Genomic DNA, 23,220 nt, shown 5'->3' with positions numbered 1-23,220 from the left:
ATAACTTCCAAAACAAACAAAAATATGAAAAATTGTCAACACTCGTCCAGCCTTACAAATGATACTTAATGATAGGCTATACAGAGAGATGGAGGAAGATAGTCCACATTAAAGAATGTGAAGGGAGAAAATATCCTAGGAAAAGTACAAAGGAAAACCAAACTAAAAACAGGAATATTTCTGGGAAAATGGCAGAACTGAAGTATTATTTATCAATACTAACCTTGAATGTAATGGCCCAAACTATACAATTAAAAGAAATAAACTGGCTGAACAAATTAAAAAACATGATCCAACTATTTGCTGCTTACAAGAAAAACACATCAACAAAAAGATACACAAAAACTGAAAGTGCAAGAATGCAAAAAGATATTATGTGATAATGTAAAGCAAAAAAGAGCAGGAGTGGCTATAGTACTAGAAAAACTCAAAAGAGATCTAGGAAGGTATTATGTAATGATTAAGGATGGATTCAGAGTGAAGATTTGTCTATAATAAATGTATATGCACCCAGTGCCAGGGAACCTAGCTATTTAAAACAAATGACGCCGGCGCCGCAACTCACTAGGCTTATCCTCCGCCTTGCAGCACCGACACACCGGGTTCTAGTCCTGGTCAGGGCACCAGATTCTGTCCTGGTTGCCCCTTTTTCCAGGCCAGCTCTCTGCTGTGGCCAGGGAGTAGAGTGGAGGATGGCCCAAGTAGTTGGGCCCTGCACCCCATGGGAGATCAGGAGGATCATCTGGCTCCTGCCATTAGATCAGCGCAGTGCGCCGGCTGCAGCACACCAGCCGCGGCGGCCATTGGAGTGTGAACCAACGGCAAAGGAAGACCTTTCTCTCTCTCTCTCACTGTCCACTCTGACTGTGAAAAAATAAATAAATAAATAAAACAAATGACAATGCATTTAAAGAGAAACATAGACTCTAATACAATATTACTAAGGGGATTAAACACCCCACTTTCATCAATGGGCAGAACAACTACACACACAAAGAAAATCAACAAAGAAAGAAGAGTCCTAATCTACATTTAGGAGCAAAAGCATCTAATTGTTATCTACAGAACATTTCATCACACAACTTCAGATTAGATATTTTTTTTCTATCATTGCATTCAAGTTCCTCTAAGATATCCCATATGCTAGGCCATAAAGCAAGTGTCAGCACATTCAAATAAATGTATCTTTAATAAGTATTTTGGAATGGAGCTACAAATTAACAACTTAAGAAACTGTAGAAAATATATAAACACATAGAAAATGAATGATGTAGGCCGGCACCGCGGCTCACTAGGCTAATCCTCTGCCTTGTGGTGCCGGCACACCAGGTTCTAGTCCCGGTCGGGGCACCGATCCTGTCCCGGATGCCCCTCTTCCAGGCCAGCTCTCTGCTGTGGCCAGGGAGTGCAGTGGAGGATGTCCCAAATCCTTGGGCCCTGCACCCCATGGGAGACCAGGAGAAGCACCTGGCTCCTGCCATCTGATCAGTGTGGTGCACCGGCCGCAACATGCCTACCACGGCGGCCATTGGAGGGTGAACCAACGGCAAAGGAAGACCTTTCTCTCTGTCTCTGTCTCTCACTGTCCACTCTGCCTGTCAAAAATTAAAAAAAAATAAAAAAAGAAGAAAATGAATGACATATTCCTGAATGGACAGTGATTCATAGAATAAATAAAAAAGAAATTAAAAAAAAATCTTGCAAGTGAATAAAGATGGCAACACAACATATGATGGAGAAAAAGTAATGTTTTGGGGAAGGCTCATAGTAATTCATGCCTATGCAAATAATTGGAAAGACATCAAAGAAATGGTTTAACAATGCAACTAAAGGATATTAAAAAAATAGTAGGAGGAAAGAAGTCATCAAAATTAGAGAGGAAGTAGACAAAATTGAAAAAAAAAAGATTAGTGACATGATGATTTGTTTGAGAAAATAAGTGAAATTGGTACACAATTGATAAAAAAATGTATAAAGAGAGGGCCCAAATTCATATAATCAGATATGAAAAACAAAATGTTACAAAAAGATGCCATATAAATAAAAACAATCATAGGGAATTATCGCAAATTACTTTATGCTAAACAATTAGAAATTCTAAAAGAAATTAACAGATTTCAGACACATGCAATCTAAAAAACTTTAGTCAGGAAGATATACAAAATCTCAATAGTAGATCAACAAAAAATTCAGATTGAACTGGTCATAAAGACCTTCACCAAAAAAAAAAAGTCAAAAAGTCTAGGACTCAATTGTTTCACTGCTGGATTCTACCAAACATTTAAAGAATAAAAAATTCCATTTCTTCACAAACAATTCAAAGCAATGGAAAGGGTGGGTATCATCCCAAACTCATTTTATGCAGCCAACATCACCTTAATCTATCAATACATCAGAAAAAGTGTTCACTGGGTCAAGTGGGATTTATCCCTGGTATGCTGGGATGGTTCAAAGATTTGCAAATCAATAAATGTGATACATCACATGAACAAAATGAAGAAAAAAATCCACATGGTTATCTCAATAGATGCAGAGAAAGCATTTGATGAAATACAAAATTCTTTTATGATGAAAATCTTAAACAATTTGGGTATAGAAGGAATACCCCTCCGCACAATCAAGGCGATTTACTACAACCCCACAGCCAGTATCCTATTGAATGGGAAGCGTAACCCCTAAAATATGGAACCAGAGAAGGACGACTACTCTCACCATTGCTATTTAACATTATCCTGTAACCTTTAGCTAGAGCCATTAGACAAGAAAAAAACCAAAGGGATACAAATTGGAAAGGAAGAAGTCAAACTATCCCTGTTTGCAGATGACATGATTCTATATATAGGGGATCCAAAAGACTCCACTGAGAGACTACTGGAATTCACAAGAGAGTTTGGTAAAGTCACAGGATATAAAATCAGCACACAAAAATCAACAGCCTTTTTATAAAAAGACAAAGCCATGGCTGAGAAAGAGCTTTTAAGATCAGCTCCATTCACAATGGCTCCAAAAAGTTTTAAATATTTTGAATGAATTTAACCAAAGATATCAAAGACCTCTACATTGAAAATTATAAAACATTGAAGAAACAGAAGAAGACAGTAAAAATTGGAAGAATCTTCCATGTTCGTGTGTTTGAAAAACCAACATTACAAGAATTTCCATAATACCTAAGGCAATTTACAGATTCAATGTGATTTCAATGACATTCTTTGCAGAACTAATAAAAATGATGCTAGATTCATATGGAAACACAAGAGACACTGACTAGCTAAAGTGATATTTATTATACAACAACAACAAAGCTGGAGGCATCATAATACCTGATTTCAAGACATACTACATGGTAATTATAATCAAGACATTCTGGTTCTAGCACACGGATAGATGTGTAGAGCAATGGAATGGAATAGAAATTACATAAATCAATCCACACATCTACAGCCAACTTATCTTTGACAAAGGAGCTAAAATTAATCCCTGGAGCAAGAACAGTCCCTTCAACAAACGGTCCTGGGAAAACTGGATTTCTGGATGCAGAAGTATGAAACTAAACCATATCTTACACTTTACAAAAAAAAAAAAAACTTAAAATCTATCAAAGACCTGAATTTGTGACCTGATACAATCAAATCACTAGAAAATATTGAGGAAATTCATGAAGACATTGCCACAGGCAAAGACTTCTTGGAAAAGACTTCAAAAGTACAAGCAATCAAAGATAAAATTGACAAATGAGATTGCATCAAGCTGAAAAGCTTCTGCTTCTAAAAAACACTCACCAAATGAAGACACACCAACAGAAAATATTTGCAAGCTATGCAACAGATAAAGGGTTAACATCTAGAATCTATAAAGAGCTCAAGAAATTCAACAACAAAACAAATAACCCAGTTAAGAAATGGGCAAAAGAGGAATTTCAAATGGCCAACACACACTTAAAAAATGCTCATGATCACTAGTCATCATGAAAGTGCAAATCAAAACCACAATTAAGTTTCACTTCATTCCTGATAGATTGGCTTTCATACAGAAATCAGCGAACAGCATGTGCTGCTGAGGATATAGTGAACGAGGTACCCTAATGTACTGTCAGTAGGAATTTAAACTCTTCCAGCCACTGTGGAAGACAGTGTGGAGATACCTCAGAAATCTGAATATAGACCTACCATATGATCCAGCCATCCCACTCTCAGGAAATCAAATACAATCAGCATATGAGTCATCCATACTTCCATGTTCATTGCAGCACAATTCACAATAGCTAAGATGTGGAATCAACATAGGTGTCCAGTCCATCAACTGATGAAAGGATATAGAAATTAAGGTATAATATATAAATTATGCAGTACTATTCAGTTGAAATAAATGAAATCCTGTCTTTTGCAACAATATAGATGTCTTTCCAATAAAGACAGATTCTTTATTTTTTTCAATGATGTGAAATGACTAATACAGTTCCTAAAATATAATATATTGGAGTGAAGTGGACATTTTGAAATTCAATGATTGCTTACAGCCCATGTCTCTTGGATAGTTTATTTTCTTCATACTATTTGTTGAACTATTTCACTTAGTGTAGGGTTAATTTTTGAATCATTAAATAAACTGAAAGTTCTTTGTAAAAGTTTTGAGTGCTAATGGGAAATGGAAGATGAAGAAAAGTTGGAGCACGGCCAAGGGGGAGGGTAGGATAGAAAGTATCACTCCTCCTAAATCTGTATATATGAAATACATGATACTTGTATAAGTTAAATAAAACAAACATATCAGTCATCTAGAAAAAAAAAGATTCTAAAATTCATGTGGAAACACAACACACTCTATATTGTAAAAGCAGTCTTATATAACAAAAATAATGCAACACAATACCAGACATAATGCTGGTAGCTATAATCAAAACAGCCTGGTACTGACAGAAAAATAGACATATAGAGCACTGCAACATAATAGAAACCCCAGAAATCATTCCATACATATTTGGCAAATGAACTAAAAATCAATTCCTGAAGAAATTGCTGTCTTCAAAAACTGATGTTGTGAAATTGGATCCCCTCATGGCCAAAGTATGAAGCAAGATGCCTACCTTACACCTTATACAGAAATCAACTCCAAATGGATCAGAAATCTAAATTCATAACATGATTTAATCAAATTACTAAACGAAAACTCTGCAAAATCTTGGCATTTGGAAAGACTTCTTGGAAAAGACCACAGAAACATAGGCAATCAAAGCAAAAATAGAAAAATGGTACTACATCAAGCTTAGAAGCTTAAAGGAAACCATCAACAAAGTAAAGAGGCCATTATTAGAATGGGAGAAAATGTTTGAAAACTATTGAACTGGTAAAAGATTTCCATCAGTATATATATATATAAAGAATTCAATTAACTCAACAAAACCAAAACAATCCAGTCAAGAAATGGACATAGGATATGAATAGGCAATTTTAATGATGAAATTCAAATGGCTGACACATAAAAAGCTGTTTAGGATCACAACACATCAGGAAAATGGAAACAAAAAACAACATGAGGTTTCAATTGACACTGGCTAGAATGGCTACCATCCAAAAATAAAAGTAAAAACTAGTAAACGCTGGTAAGGACGTGGGGGAAAAAGTATCCTTATATAGTGTTGGTGGGAATGAAAACTAGTACAATCATTATGGAAGACTGAATGAAGATTCCATAGAAATCTAAAAATATATCTACCATATGATGTAGCCTTCTTATTCTTGGGAATTTACCTAAATAAAATATAATCAACGTATGAAAGACTTATTTGTAGTCCCATGCTCTTTTCAGCTCAATTCACAAAAGCTAAGATATAGAATCAACCCTAATAGCCATAAACTGCAGACTGGAAAAAAGTTGTTTTATATATATGTATGTTTCATATATATATGTTTATATATATATACGTTATATATATATGTTTATATATATATATGTTATATATATATATATATATACACACACACACACATGTATATGTATGTGTGTGTTTGTGTGTGTGTGTATATAAAATGGACTACTACTCATTAATTCAGAAAATGGAATCCTGTCTTTGCAATTAAATGGATACAATTAGAAACCACTTTCATTAATGAAATAAGCCAGGTCCAAAAAGACAAATATCATGCTTTCCCTGATTTGTGATTAAAAAAGGTAATGTATATGAGCAAAATTAACATCTTAAAACCTGATTCTTGTCTATACTATTAAGGAACAGGGGTTTTTCTACTCACTACTTGTTGAACTCTTTATTTAGTGGAGGTTAAGCTTGTGCAATACAAACTGAAAATGAGTCATTGTAAAAATTAAGAGGAAAACCTCAGAACAGTGTCTTGCATCTGGTCCATGGCATGAGCGAGCCTACCTTTCCCCTGTAGGGGCTGTGGTCGTTTTGAGGTGCGGGACTGGGCAGCTTGGTGGGCAGTGTGGGCTCCAGAACCTTCTGGGATGGGCATTGCCCAGTGTTTCTTTCCAGGGTCCCCTCCTGAACCCATGCCTCTCACCTGGTGTGCAGGCTGCCGGCCATCCCGCCTCAGCCAGACCACGACCTGTCTCTCACCACCTTGTGACCCTGGGGGTCACCCCATCCCTCCCTGGCCTGCTTCCTTTCTGCATGCTAACACCTGGCGTCATGCAGTGTTCTGATGTCCCCTCCCTTGGGCTCTGGGCCTGGGATGCCCTCCCGGGCTCTGGGCACCCGTGGGGATGTTGTGCCGAGTGTCCAGTCCCTGGGTCATCACCCACAGTCCATGTTTCAGCCCTCCTGGTGCAGCCCCGCGTGTCTGTAGACTTCCACGGTGGGAGCTTGACCAGTCCCTGCCCTGGCCATGGGAGCTGCCCTAAGCGTCTCTGGTCCAGGCTGGCCGGCCTCCCGCCATGGCAGCTTCTCTGGGCAGCTGTCCATGGTCATGTCGGCTGTCCTGGGCCAGGGTGCCCGGGGCAGGGAGAACCTGAGACTGGACTGACACACTGGGGTTTTGCCAGGGTGAGGACATCTTCCCCCAGGGGGCGGGGGCCCCAGCCCATGCACACGCCGTTGGAAGGGTGGGCTGCCTGAAGCCTGGAGGGTCTGGCCTGGATGCTGAGGGGGTGACTGCTGTGTAGGGCTGGCCTGCTGGGGGCCGGCATCTGCAGAAACCCTGGCCTCCATGGGCTGCCTGTGCCCTGCTGCTCCCTGAGTGGGCATCCAGGGAACCCCTCCAGGGTGCCTCAGAACATGTGATTGGCAGGCTGTGTTCTCTGGGATAGGGGTGTGGGGGAGGGGTCAGGCTACCTCCCACCTGCTTTATGGGGTGGGAGTGGGGGTCCTGGTCACCTCAGTTTTTAGCAAATCCTTGCTCTCCGCAGGCCTGGCCCACTCCCAATGAGATCATTTGCAAAATATGCTTCCTGCTGGCCTGAGCTCCTAGGTTCTGCCACCTGCACCAGCCCCTCCTGGGAGTTCCGGGCATCCTGGGCAAGGCCAGCTGGCTCGAGAACTTGGCGGCCTGTGTGTGGGGGATGTGGGGTCCTGTGTCTGATGTATGTTTGTCCTTGGGGCAGGAGACTGTCACCCTGGGAGTGGACAAGGAGGATAGGACCCTGACCTTGGGCCACTGGGCCCTGTCCCAAGCTTCTGTTTCCTGGATCCACAGGCAGGCAGTCTGAAGAAGGAACTTTTGTGTCAGGTCTCTGAGGTCAGCCCCAGGCCCCGTGACCTTGGGGAAGCAGCCACCCTCCTAAACCCTGGCTGCTGGGAGGGGCTTGGAGCCCCCCCAATGGAGCCTCAATCTGTCAGTCCCGGGAGACAGAGGCTGACATGGGGTCTCCCTCCCCCTCCTCATGGGATCCTGGCATCCCAGAGGACATATGGCCATGGATGGGCCTGGGCCTGGGCCTGAGTGCCAGGGCCGGTCCAGTGCATGCCCCCATTCCTGAGAAGCAGGCAGGGGTGGGGGCGGGAATTGAAGGGGCTGAAAGTGGCCATATATAGTCACGAGGTGAGCAGTAAGCGGCCCCTTCAGGGCTGGCTCTGGCCTGGCACCAGGCCCAGCGCTGGGTCCCCGAGGGCAGTCTGGCTCTGAGGTGGGGTGGCTTCCCGGCCAGCCAGTTGGGGGTGAGCAGAGGGGTGCAGGTGGTAAAAGGAAGCTGGACTGGGGGCAAGTGTTGGGTACAGCAGAGTCCCTGCTCACATTTGTTGATTGAAAATAAAAATCCAGCTGGTACCGCGCTCACTAGGCTAATCCTCCACCTTGCGGCGCCAGCACACCGGGTTCTAGTCCCGGTCGGGGCATCGATCCTGTCCCGGTTGCCTCTCTTCCAGGCCAGCTCTCTGCTGTGGCCAGGGAGTGCAGTGGAGGATGGCCCAAATCCTTGGGCCCTGCACCCCATGGGAGACCAGGATAAACACCTGGCTCCTGCCATCGGATCAGCATGGTGCACCAGCCGCAGCACGCCTACCACAGTGGCCATTGGAGGGTGAACCAACAGCAAAAGGAAGACCTTTCTCTCTGTCTCTGTCTCTCACTGTCCACTCTGCCTGTCAAAAATAAAAAAATAATAATAAAATAAAATAAAAATCCTGGGGCTTTCCCTGTGAGAGGCAGGTGTGGTTTGGAAACCTTTCAAAGCTGGAGGCAGTGGCACCTCCTGAGCCCTCACCCCATCCTGGGGTCAGGTCTGCTCTGCCTAGAGCCTCCCCTCCCCTCCCCTCCCCTCCCTGGAGACTCTGTCTTTGGAGCTGCTGGGTGGTCTTGGAGGGACCTCTGGGGGTGGGAAGGTGCCCTGGGTCACTCCTGTGACCATGGCCCCTGCCCCGGCCCCCTCCACCAGCCCAGTTCTCTGCCCACTGCATTCCAGGCCTTGGATGTTCACTGGGTTTTGCTCCTTTAATTTGTTAAATTTTGTGTGTTGATATTTTCTTCATTGTCAGCAGTTTTTTCCTCCCCCCCCCTTTTTTTTTTGGATATGGAGCCATTAGGGTGAGAGAAGAATAAAAGATACATTACAATGAAAATGTTAATTAAATCCACATCATACAACTTTTGAAATCCTCCAGGCATTCATCTTGCCTGTGTCACATCCATTAACTCTGGCCATTCCTATTAACTGCTTATATGAAATAAATTATTTTTTCAACTTATATAAATAAAAAGTTAAAAAGAATGCGATATGTAGTGTGCACACTCTGTAGAAAGAATAAAAGCCAGTAACTAGTAGTCTTACTTCCTGCTTAGACTAGGGCACTTATGATATGCAATGTTGAAAGTAATAAAATCAAAGAAAATAAAAATGCCATTTGTTTTGCTATATAAACTGTGAGTACTTTGTACAGAACTTGGTAGCTTTGGGATCTGCAAGGAGGGAAGGCCTATACTTCCAGGAATGGAGAGTCCCTACCTGTACTTTCAGGGAAGAAAAGTCCTTGTCAAGGTCCCTAAAGGTGTCTAAACCTCAACCAATGAGGATCAGACCCACCTCAACCTTAACCCCCATGCACTGTATCTATAAAAGGAGCCCTCCCAGCTGCTCTATTGGGACCAGGGAACCTCACCCCAGAACAGAATACCAATAGAAGCTTGTGAATTAATTGCTTCCTCTGCCTGGGAAGATTTGTTACACGCCAGACACCTTACAGAACTGAGTAGCTTGGTAGTAGTAATTACTAAGTGCCAAGCAAATGCAAGGGAATTTAATGAAAAGTCTTTTTTTTTTGCTTTTTTGCTTTCATTATTATGTTCAATTATTCAGTTTTAGCAGATCCATTATATTATATATTACAGGAATTAAATCACGAAAAATGTCACATTACAGAAAAATCCTAATGGAAAGAGTCTATCACTAGAATGAAACTGAAAATTTTCAATGCAAGTAATAAATTTGGAGTTTTCCAAAACTCCAAAATTGGGGAAAAAAAAATGTGCGATTCTCAAACCATGACAAAGAATATTGGTGTATGATCATTCAGAGATACTCTGCATGGGAAAGATTCAAAGACAACTTAGAAGCTCTTTAAGTAGCTGTCAATCTTTTTTTTTTTTTTTTGACAGGCAGAGTGGATAGTGAGAGAGAGACAGAGAGAAAGGTCTTCCTTTTTTGCCGTTGGTTCACCCTCCAATGGCCACTGCGGCCAGCGCATCATACAGATCCAAAGCCAGGAGCCAGGTGCTTCTCCTGGCCTCCCATGCAGGTGCAGGGCCCCAGGACTTGGGCCATCCTCCACTGCCTTCCTGGGCCATAGCAGAGAGCTGGCCTGGAAGAGGGGCAACCGGGATAGAATCCGGAGCCCCAACCGGGACTAGAACCCAGTGTGCTGACGCCACAAGGTGGAGGATTAGCCTGTTAATCCACGGCACCAGCCAGTAGCTGTCAATCTTATAAGGAAAAGGCCAATCAAGATGTATGAAGAATCAAGATGCTAGGAACAAGATATACTAAGAAACTGAAATTATATATAGACAATAGCGTTGAATTCAAAGGCAAAAAAAAAGAGATGTAAATGTAAGGATAAAAATAAGGCAATTGTGAATGAAAACTGTATTTTTCTGGAAAATGGGTGAATACAAAGAAAATGTGAACAAATATAATGATTAAGTTTCCATTAATATGACATGTAAAATCATAAAATTTACAGGAACTAAATTCCAGAAAATATCATGTTCCTTCAAATGTGATCTTACAGGAACAAGTCCTGCATCTAGAAGTATACTATTAAAAATTTCAACATCGATGGGATATATAATTCCATAAAAATCCATACAGAGTTTAAAAAAAAGTCCTTGAAAGAGTAAAAGAATACCCCAGACCTAGATGGCTCTGAGGAATTTTGAATTTAAAAAGTAGTTAAGTTACTTTATGCATGTTGAAGGAATGGACAACACAATTAAAAACTGAACAAATGTATACAAATATTCACAGTGCTACCACTGGTACATAATATTATTTGATGACATAATTTGGCAATATTCATAAATTCCAATCCAAAGCAATGATTAAAATATTTTTATACTAAAGTATAAATTATAGGGTTATTACCATTAGTAGAACTGTCATTTTGTAGGAGAGAAAACAAAGTGATAAGAAAATTGAAGGGAATCTGTTAAAGTACATTTCACATGGGAAATAAGGATAAACGAATGAAAATAACACAAAGATCTTGGAAATTATGCAAATCTCAAGGAAAAATATTTGTATTTACAGGTACTCTTAAGAAGTTCAAAAATTCATTGTCCTCTAAAAGACCAGAAAATTCCCCTGTAAATTGAGAATGATGGGTCAAGAAGGCTTTGAAAATATGGGGACACGAAATAGATGCAAAAGAATTCAGATAATTTCTAACTTGTTGATGTCACAAAAAAAAAAAAGAGCAAAGATGGCCTCAATGTAGTAGTAGAATTGGCTTATAATAGGATGTTGATAATATAAACAGGTCACAATAATCAAAAGACAACAATAACTAAAACAATGCACAACTTAGAAATGCACATTTTTATATCACCTATATTCTAGTTACTGGAAGTAGCAGTGATCAATAATGCAGGAGCAATAATAGCATGACAACATATACAAGAGAATTGGGTGGGGTGAACCAATGTCTATTAAAAGTGCACTTAACTTGAGAAATGAAATAAAAAGCAATGAGGATGAAAACACTATACCTTTTATATAAAAAATCTTAAATGAAAGATACATTTACACCTACACTTTGAATATATCTAGAACCAATGATTTACTTACACTCATATAAACCACCAAAAATTAAAAATGTATAATCTGGAAATGTAGAATAATAATATGGGTTAGAAGTGCTTTTGATGAGCCATAAAAATAAAACCAGCCAAGAAAATTAACAAAGTTTTGAGTATGCTGATAGCCTTTTCAATGTTAAAAGCCAAGCAACATACTAATAGGTTTAGTCCTAGGATAGGCTTCCATTGGGTTACTTTTCACATAAACAGGTGAGAAGAATAAACTAAGATAAAACAAAATATGCAAAAGAGGTATACTTGTTATAATGTAAATTATAATTACTTTACTGTGAATTCAGTTACTTGAAAATAACAATAATAATGTGATAAGAACATATAAACAATTTTTGTAAATAATAGTTCATTACATATAAATTAAAAATAGAAAATAAGAAAAAAAGTATGCAAATAAAACAAAATTATGCCAATAACCAGAAAACATAAAACTGAATATATTTATATCTAGAGCTACACATTCAAAATTTGTATAACTTACTTTTCATTGGAATGGTATAGTTCAGAGTCCCATAATAAGGCAATCCCTTGTCATTACAGTAACATAAATAAAACATCATATTGTAGCTCATACCCTGTTTGTGTTCACCTAATAATCTCTAAAATAAAATAAACCAGAAATTAAATTGTAGGATTAAAAACCAGGTTAAGATCCTTGCCCTTACATAATTGTCAAATTGTCATAACATGTACCAGTATCTAGATGTATAGAAGAAAATTTGAATCATCAAAAAACTATGAGTTTTTCAGAGTACTATAAAAATTAAAGAAATACATACATATGGCTTTATGTATATTATTTTTACAAATATATGTACATGTGTGTATTACCTTGAGCAGAGAGAATGATAACCTCTGATTAAGATGACTCTGAGAAGCTGTGTACCAGAAAGTTTCCAGGACACCTATAGAATGTTGGGAGTGATGATGATCTCACAATGATATTCCCATGGCTGAGATTGGCCTATGGTTAAGCTTATGGTTATAAAACAAACAGATTATTCATTATTCGTGTTATACATGGAAGTTAACTCAACACAAACTAGAAAGGATTCGGATGTATTAAATATTATATTTTTATTGCTATAAGTAACAGAGAAATGTCTACAGATGTGTCCAAAAATTCCAAACAAATAAAGGAAATATTTTTTAAAAATCCCTAAAATTTCATTTACAAAGCATAGAAAGCTGTAGGAAGATAAATTGAGAACCATTCTTGCAACTTGATAGAATAAATTAAACATATCAGTGTCTAAATTTAATGTATTGAAAAATTCAATACTAATTTTTCCAGCTGTGATGGCCAATTAAGGAGTGAACCAGCACATGGAAGAGAAGGAGGACCTATCTCTCTCTCTCTCCCTCTCCTCTCTATGTAACTCTGAATTTCAAATAAATAAATAAATCTTAACAAAAAAAGAAAAAAGAAGAATTAAATACCAATTTCAATTTGGTGTCTGCAAATAAAAAAATGAAATAAGAAGGAACATATATCATTCAAAGTATGAATGAATCCTATATCCGAATTTCACAAAATGTGTAACTGAATCTTCATTAGTTGATTTACAGATTTTTATTGACATTATTAACAAGAATGAAAATGGTAAAAATCCCAACAATGGTTTGCAAGAGCTTAATTTTTATTTTACCAGGACGTTTATTTACATTGGAATGCAACAAAGTGAGAGGCAAATTAGAATTAAAAATAGAATGAACATAACAATATAAAATGATCCTGGTATTTCTGTGAGGACAACTGGGTAAAAATGGTAAGAACAATAACACTGAGAAACAATTATATGGGGAATGGTTAGAATTATTGATCAAATTGACACATACAAAGAATATAAGCAAAATCACTCTAACTCTCATATAGTCAATGCTATCACTCCTGGTGAATATTAGACTTAAAATAAAGACACTTCTATTGGAATTTGTATGTTGAGAGATTTTTCAAAAAATGTAGTTATATCAAAATTCTTCAAAAGTAAGCAAAGGTCATCTGAAAATGAGCATGAAAACAGATTCTAAGTGCATATGAAAGTTTATGAATAGAAAATCAGCTAGAGAAATTACACTAAGAGACTATTGGAACTCATAGGAGAGCTTGGGAAAGCTGTAGGATATAAAATCAGCACTCAAAAATCAATTGCCTTAGGCCGGCGCCGTGGCTCAACAGGCTAATCCTCCGCGTTGTGGCGCCGGCACACCGGGTTCTAGTCCCGGTCGGGGCACCGATCCTGTCCCGGTTGCCCCTCTTCCAGGCCAGCTCTCTGCTGTGGCCAGGGAGTGCAGTGGAGGATGGCCCAAGTGTTTGGGCTCTGCACCCCAGGGGAGACCAGGATAAGCACCTGGCTCCTGCCATCGGAACAGCGCGGTGCGCCGGCTGCAGCGCACTACCGCGGCGGCCATTGGAGGGTGAACCAACGGCAAAAGGAAGACCTTTCTCTCTGTCTCTCTCTCACTGTCCACTCTGCCTGTCAAAAAAAAAAAAAATCAATTGCCTTTGAATACACAAATAATGCCACCACTGAGAAAGAACAGAAATATCACTACCATTCGGAGTAGCTACTACAAATCTATATACCTTTGAATAAATTTAACCAAGGATGTGAAATTTATAAAATTTTAAAGAAAGAAATAGAAGAAGGAAAAAAATTGAAAAAAACACCTGTGTTCTTGGAATGGAAGAATGAATGTCATCAAGATGTCCATTCACAAAAAGTAGTTTATAGATTCAATGAGATTCCAATAAAAATGCCAAGGACATTTTCTCATATTTAAAAAAGTAATGCTAAAATCCATATGTTAGCACAGGGACACCAAATAGCAAACACAATCTTAAACAGCAAAAACAAAGCTGCGGGCATCACAAGACCAGATTTTAAGACATTCTATGGGCCAGTTACAGTCAAAACAGCCTGATAACTGAGATACATGAAGTTTTCTCTCTTTATTTTAATAAAATTTTTTCAAATGATTACATCATGGCCGTGAATGGACTGATTACACACTCACTAACATAATGAGAAAATTTTAAGGAACTAAACAAGCTGAAGTCAGTGTTCAAGTGTTCATAAAAGACAATTAAAAATGCACAGCAGTGATTCTTGGGAAAAATGGGAACTAATGCTGTAAGATGTATCACTGAATTAGAACAGAAAATACATACATAAATAAAGTCTCCAAAATGTTTACTAGAATTTGGTGTACAACAGTTGTGGTTTCAGATTAATTAAGATGGCTTTAAAGGAAATGGGCTAGCCATCTAGAGGGAGGAGGTGTTTAAACCACACAGTTGAGGCAGGTAAAATAACACACAGCTTGAATAAATCATAAAATACTATGTTTCAGTGAGGTAAAGCCACTTCAAATGTGCCAGTAAATCCAACAGACTCAAAGACTGAAATATTTAAATTCACAGAAGTAAACATTTTAACACACAATGCATCATAAGGAATTTTTTTGCAGCTGCTTTGAATTTTATTTGTGAAAACCAGAAGTTTAACAGTGTCAAGAGGGCACACAGGCGGGGGCCGGGGGCTGGGCGGCGCAGGAGGCCGCTCTACTTGGCCAAAGGCTGCTTCGACTTCCCGGCTGGGCGCGGGCCTCGGAGGTGACCGGGATGGAGATCTCCGCGACTGCGTGGCCGGCTTGGGCAGCGGCGCTTCCACGGTGAGCGCACCCTCAGGGGACAGCGAGGAGGAGACCAGCATGGGGTCCATGCCTGGGGAAGCGTGTACTTCGGGGTGGAACAGAGTGCGATGTAGCCGTGCTCCTGTCGCTCTTCGTGTTTGCCCGTGATCTACACCACGCTGTCCTCGGTCTTGACTGTCAGCTCCCGGGGCAAAGTGGTTCCTGTCCAGGGACATGCGCCAGCGGTCGGCCCTGTGCCAGATCTCTGAGAAGCCGCTGCTGAGCTGCCTGCTGAGCACAGGGCTGTGGGCGGGCGCGGCCACGGCGGGGGCCTCCGCGGAGGGCAGGGGCTTACATAGCCTGGCAAACCTCTGGTGCTGAACCACTGCGCCCACTCCTCGGGCAGCCATGGCAGCCCAAGGCCACAAGCTACCCTGTGTGCCCTTTTATACTGTTAAGCTTATGGTTTTCGCAAATAAAGTTCAAAGCAGCTGCAAAAAAAAAATCTTAAATATTTATAAGATATGAATCATACAGTTGGGTGAAATTACATAAGAAACTGCTACAAATCAATATAAAATTATAAAAACCAAACAGAAAAAATGGACAAGAATATGTATATACATCATACGTATGACTGTTTAAAGAAAAGAACAAACAGAAAGTCAATCTCACTTGCAGAAATAAAAAAACCAAAAAATTAGCAATCATCATTTTTACTTGTCATATTGGTAAATTTCCTAAAAATCTGAAAAAATCACGTTGGCAAGGCTGACTGGAGAAACAAACCATTGTAAGCAAACCCAGCAAACTGGAGTAGCCAGTTCCAATGATCACATCTACAAAAGGCAGCATGACTTTGTGTATCAGAATTATGAATGCTTATGCTCCTTAACTCAGCAATTTTAGTTCTAGTAATTTAATCTGGAGGTTTACTTCACCTCTGTGAATGGGCATATGTCAATGGTATCTATTACAGCTTGTGTTGTTCTAAAAATAAAAGATTGGATTAAGCAGCTAGTTAAGAACTTAAAACATCTGTAGGTTAGACCATGAGTTTCCAAAAAAAATGAGGAAGCACTTCAGGCAAGGATATTCTGAAGGTATGAGCACCACATATTATAACGTTGGGAAATTTTATTACCTTTTAATTACATAAATAAATAAAGGAAGTACAAGCCACAATAAAATTATTACATGGTACTATAGAAAAGCAAGCTTGTACAATTTGAAAGAAATAGAACAAAATTTCTACAGATGAAATATAGTCAATTAAATAGAAAATTACTGAATAAATAGGACAGTGCACAGAGCTAAACAGAGAATTAGGCCAGTACAAGATGCATCTGAAGAAATTATATAGAATATACCAAAGATAAAGATTCTCCCTTAGTGATCTTTTGAGTTGTTTCTATTTTGAAAAAAATGGTGGTTTTAAGTAGTTCTACAATTATGAATAAGCTATGAACCTTCCAGTTAGGTCTGTAAGTAGACTCAGACCTCTACTTCTCTGCATACACCTAGGAGTCTCATGAAGTAAGCCTATGTTTAATGTTACTAGAAACTGCCAAAGAGTTTTTCTGTTCATGCTAATAGACTAAGAATAACAGGATCTCTACATTTAGGAATAGGAAGGGAAATACAACAATCTGCCCTGTGCATCATGCTCAGTAATGAAGCATGGGGAATATGAGGCACTTCAAAGCACTTCATGGGAAAACAGAATTAAAGGATCTGTTGATCTGGTGCTAACATTTCTTGAAATCCATAAATAATATTTGCATAGTATGCACTTTACATGAACTTTTTGACAGCCTGCCATTTTCCCTTTAAAGGAAAGATACAGAAAAAAATGACCACTATCATAATATTTATACAATATTGCCTCAAGAAGCCTTACAAATAGAATAATACATGATACAAAGAATAGAAATTATAAAAAGAATATTTGCAAATTAATATACAAATAAGGTTAATATTCAAAACAATTATATGCCTATACAACAAACAATCAGCTAGAAAATGCAATTTAATACAATCCCACTTAAGGTAATGATAAGAACTATGAGGTACCTCATAAGAGATTTTTGTGAAAATCTGGAAAATATCATTACAAACCATTTCAGTAGGACATAAAAGAAGATGGAAACAAATGGAGAAATTTAGTACATTCATGGGGAAAATATAGCAATTAATTAATCTATACTCAATAAATTTAATGTAATTCTACTTAGAATCCCACAAGGATTTCTGAAAGATGTTGATAAGCTCATTAAAACTGCAAAACTAAGCAGGACACTAAGTATAAGGAGAGAGATCAAGGTCTTACAGACCCTTGTTCTGGTATCATTACAGACATTAGGGCCATGTGGTGTAGTGGAGGGTTACAGAATTCTTTCCTGAGACAGAATAGGATGATCAGAAAGAGCCCAGGTACATACAGGGACTTGGAACATGACAAAGAGGCTATTAAACTTTCAGTGGGGACTGTGCCAAAATATATTTTACTTGAAACTAAGCCTCTAGATAGAACTTCACATTTTCAGTAAATAAGAGGTTAACCTATCATTAATTGATAACATTAGGAAATACTCAGACAAAACACAATATAATACATTCTACAAAGGTATAAATTTTGGCCCTTAAAAAAATTAAAACATCATATTTGTGACAATGGAGAAAATCTATTTGGAAATCACTGCTAGTGTTTCATGTGTAATAATAATATTGTGTTTATATGAGACTGTCCATATTTTTAATATGCATAGTGATTTACTGAGGTGTGACGTGTATGATGCTTACAATTTATTTGCAAATAGTTCAGCCAAAAATGTGCCCACATTCCAATTGATGCACAGCAAAATGTAAAAAAATTACTAAATCTACAAGGCTTATATGCAGAATGTCAGTGTATGCTATTTGGTTTCTATATATTAAATGTTCATAATAAAAATTGGAAAAATAAGGGGGGAACATTATAAACTCAACAAATATTTCTGAGAAAATCAAGTGTTCTTAAAAAATTACATTCCTAGTTCACATTTTAGGAAAAAATAAGAAAAAAAAGTACAGGTATCTATAGAAGAAAAAACATCTATATTTTTTCAGATGCAGACAATTTCTTAAGGCACACAATACAAGTCATGAGAGAAAGATGGGATTGATTATACTAAATTTTTTAAAAATGTAAGTAAAAACACCAAAAACAGATAAACAAAAAAATCAGAGTAATTAGGAGATACAACATGGAAAGATTAATATCCCAAGAAACCCATACATACCAGTAAAAAAAGTAGAAAAACATACATGAGACTAACAAAAACCCTCATCTTCAGAGAGCAAGATCAGCATACCATAAGCATATTCCAAGATATGTGATCTTGAAAATACCACCTGAAATAGGACACTCTACCACACATAGATTGGCAAAGCATAGGAATAAATGCAAATATGGTAACAGTTTGAAGGAACTGAAATTCATATATAATTTCGGTGATCTAGCTTTTCTGAAATAAAATTTGATAATTGTTGTAATGCTGAAAACTGGCATACAAAAACACTTAAAATTTTCAATTCTAGAAGTTTCCTTTCACAACACAAATCTGTTCATTGCAATACTATTTATAACTACAAATATTAGAAACCACTGTCAAATCAGTCAATACAGAGAGAATACCTAATCTAGGTCTATTCATACAATAGGATACGACACAGCAGTAAAAACAAATGATCTTGATTTCATAGAAACATATATTTAGAAAATTTAATTTTAATAACAAAATCAACAGCTACACAGTGACTCCCAAAGAACCCTCCTTGCTGGTGTTCAGGTTTTCTAGTTACTTCCCACATGCAAAATATTTGCCCAGTGGAGCCAACAGAATATGGCAAAAGTGGTGGCTGTCACTTCCAAGATTTGATTATAATAAAATGATAGCTTCTGTCTTTGGTGCTCAGTTGCACTGTCTCTGTGATGACTTGCTATGTGATGACCAAGTGCCTTGTTTTGAAGATATCCAGGCAGTTGTGCTGATGATCACTTGATGAGGAATGGAGCATTTCTGCCAGCCAGTAAGTTAGCAAATAGAAGTGATCTCTGTAGATGCAGGGCCAGAGTCTGTTGGACCACTCAGTTGCAGAGATGTCCACTTGCTCGGAAGGACGCCCAAAGATCCAGACTCCAGACCAGTTGATGCAAAAAGCACGAGGTTTTTATTGAACGTTTGCGCAAACGGGTCCCCACCTCAGGTAGTGAGGAGCCCTGAGTGGCAGTTTCACACAGGTTATATAGGCAACGAATTAGCATATTCCTAATGCGCATGCGTAGGGTTGGTCAGTTCAGAGGGACCATTAGCATATGGGAGAATGCTGGCGAAGAATGCTGGTGGAGATTGCTGGTGGAAAATGCAGAGGTGGCATGGGATTGGCTGGTTTGGAGGGACAATTAGCATACCGGAGAATGCTGAGGGAGAGTGCTGAGGTGTTACAGGATTGGCCAGTCGCAGTGACATCATAAGTGCATGCCTAGAGACGCTCCAAAGGGGAGGGGCAGTTCTGCTCTGGGCGTGCCCAGAGGTTTCCCGGAGGGGAGGGGCAGTTCTGTTCTGGGTGCCTAGAGATTCTCTGAAGGGGATTGACTTTTCCTTCCCAGAGAATGTCCTGCCCGCTAGACTCTGGGGAACATCTAACCTCTTAAGAAGCCCCTGATATTTGCCCAGGCCTAGTTTATTGTCCCTCTCCCCCATAAGGTCCTTCATTCCCTCCTTTTCATTTTGCACAGATTTTAATCCTAAAATCTATTGGACCTCGGAGGTCTTTGAAGCTTGACACTGGTACTGTTGAGTCAGCACCAGGGTTTGGACAAGGAAAAGCCTCTCACGGATAAACTGGAGCAACCTGTTAAGAATACATGGGCCGTCTCGTATAGTAACATTGTGGGTGACATTGCACAAGTGTCGGTGGGACAAGGGAGGATTTCCTACACAAGTACCTTGTCCCGACACCTTTGTAAGAGTGAGACGCGGCTGAAGGGGCAAGAGGCAATTATTTGCCTCTGTAGTGCCATTCCAGGTCCTGGGGACCGCGAGGCCCTCGTAATAAGGTGGACCTGGGGCTAGGCATAGCCGGCAGGACTCGGTCAGCTCTGGATTGGTCTGGTTGGGGGCCAGAAAGGCCCCTGTCAAAAGGTTAAACAACCACTGTCCGGTTGTACGGGGGCTTGAAGCGTTTGGAGTTAAACTTGCCAAGCTGGGCGAAAGGGTGGCTGGCGGGAGGGGTGGCCTGGGGAGAGCCTGCCTCACTGGAGGGAGGGAACTCTGTTCTTGCTGGACTGGGTTGGGTCCCACTGACTGGGGACTGGGAGCCATACACGCCCCAATAGTTAAGACTGTTTCCAGGGATTTTTGTCAAATTATCTTAGTCAGGTACATCCCAGGTATCTAACCCAGTAACCAGTTGACATATGTCTGGGTATAAGGTGGGCCACCACGCCCCGGGGGTATGTAACCCACTAAAAGACCAGGCCACCCGTCCTGTGGAGGAAATTACTTCCCACATTAATTGTGGAGCATGGGGATTGGAAAAACAATGGGGAAAGGCCAGGAACATCACAAATATTAAACAGTTTTTGAAAGTCTTAGCTTGAGTGGGTTCTGAGTGCGCTGGAGCTTCCATTTGGCTGGTCTATCCGGATCCTCAGGGCCCTGGGGGGGTGGTGCTCGCTTTACGTGTGAGGCCTGGACCCAAGTAGCGATTCCTTCAACCTTGAGAGTGGTGGAAGTTGTCAACAGCACAGTGAAGGGGCCTTTCCACCGGGGCTCTAGAGTCTTAGATTGGTGCCTTCGGACATACACAGCGTCTCCGATTTGGAAAGGATGTGGGATGGTTGTCGTCTTGGGTTGGTAGGCTGCTGCAAGAGGTTTCCAGACCTGTTTCTGGATGATCTGGAGCGCTCTCAACCGGGCCTGTAATTTAGGGGCATCGGCAATGGAGTCACTGGCAAGGTCAAGCAAGCCTGCTACTGGTGAGGGCCCTCCATAAAGGATTTCGTATGGCATCAGCCCGCAATGAGAGGGCGTGTTTCGGACCCGGAACAACACCATAGGGAGGAGTTGGACCCAGTCTTTAACGCCAGTCTCCAACGCTAATTTGGTCAAGGTCTCTTTAATTGTTCTGTTCATTCTTTCTACCTGTCCTGAACTTTGGGGTCTATAGGCACAGTGCAATTTCCAATTTATGCCTAATGCTTTGGCCACCAAATGACTTACCTGGGAGACAAATGCTGGGCCATTGTTGGACCCGATTACCTTAGGCAAGCCGAACCGGGGGAAGATCTCCTCTATGATCTTCTTGACGACCACCTGGGCGGTTTCCCGTTTTGTGGGGAATGCCTCAGTCCATCCAGAGAAGGTGTCTACAAAAACTAGAAGATATTCCCATAACTGCCCGGCCTTATCTCAGTGAAATCGACCTCCCAGTTGATTCCTGGTCAGTCTCCTCTTACCCTAGCTCCCTCCGGGAGCTTGAGGTGTCTGGCATTTACCTTGGCACATGGAACACAGGATTCAGTCACCTGCTGGACTAAAGAGTCAAGTCCAGGGATGTAATAAGACTGCCTATCTTCCTGTAAGGCTGCTTTTAGCTTTTTGTGTCCCAAATGAGTCCATTGATGGAGGTTGGTAATTATTTCTTTAGCCAATTGGTGTGGCAGGACTATTTTCTCTCTGAGCCTCCAAACCCATATTTGTTCATCATACTCCGCACCGAGCCACTGGATCATATCTAAGTCTTGGTCTGAATAGAGGAAAGGTGTTTCCCTCGATACTTGGGTGGGCTCAGTTGTCTTTAACGGGAGCACCTGTTGGCTCAGGGCTGCCGCCCTAGCGGCCTCGTCTGCCATCCTGTTTCCCCTTGCTACGTGGTTGTCTCCTTGTTGGTGCCCGGGGCAATGGATTATACTCAACATTTTGGGCAGGAACATGGCCTTTTTCACGGAGGCTCAATAGCCCAATTCCCCCAGTCTCTGTAGCAGGGCCCCAGTACCTTTTAGGCACTACTGCTCAGTTTCGGCGGCAAGGAGGAGGTCGTCCACATATTGCAGGAGGACCAGGTCCGGATGGTTGACTCGGACGTCGGCCAAATCTAGGTGCAGAGCTTCGTCAAACAAGGTAGGCGAGTTTTTAAATGCTTGGGGCAACTTTGTCCAGGTGAGTTGTCCTGAAAACCAGGTCTCTGGGTCTTTCCACTCAAAAGCAAAGATGGATTGGCTCTGAGGGCTCAGTCTTAAACAAAAGAATGCATCTTTTAGATCTAACACAGTGTACCATATGTGGGTCGGAGGCAAGGTACTTAGCAGATTGTAGGGGTTGGGCAATGTGGGATGCATATCCTCTGTTCTCCTGTTAACCTTCCGCAAGTGCTGTACCGGGCGGTAGTCACCCGTACCAGGCTTCTTTACTGGTAGTAGGGGGGTGTTCCAAGGTGAACGGCAAGGTTTTAAAATGCCTAGGTGTAACAGTCTCTGGATATGTGGCCGGATACCTTCCTTAGCTTCCTTGCATATCGGATATTGACGAACTGACACGGGAATGGCCGTGGGCTTCAGATCTATGATCAAGGGAGGCCGGTTGACAGCCAGCCTTATTCCCGCAGTCTCTGCCCAGGCCTGAGGAAAATCTGCGAGCCACTTGGGGTCCAGGGGAGCCATGGTGGACGAGGGCCTCTTGAATAATCAGTGTTCCTCCAAGCGTAGTGGTAATACCTGGAGGGGCTGCCCTCCTGAGTCTGTGATGGTAGCTCCTTTCTCATGGAAATGAATTTGGGCTCCTAC

General features: G+C 40.5%; 1 pseudogene; it reads right to left on the bottom strand.

The window, feature by feature from the left end:
• Positions 1-15,269: 15,269 nt before the first annotated feature.
• On the bottom strand, positions 15,270-21,681 carry LOC133754004 (heat shock protein beta-1-like; annotated as a pseudogene).
• Between the last annotated feature and the right edge of the window lie 1,539 nt (positions 21,682-23,220).

This window comes from Lepus europaeus, chromosome Y, assembly GCF_033115175.1.
Source record: "Lepus europaeus isolate LE1 chromosome Y, mLepTim1.pri, whole genome shotgun sequence".
Classification (NCBI taxonomy): domain Eukaryota; kingdom Metazoa; phylum Chordata; class Mammalia; order Lagomorpha; family Leporidae; genus Lepus; species Lepus europaeus.
This window is presented reverse-complemented; position numbering and strand designations above follow the sequence as displayed.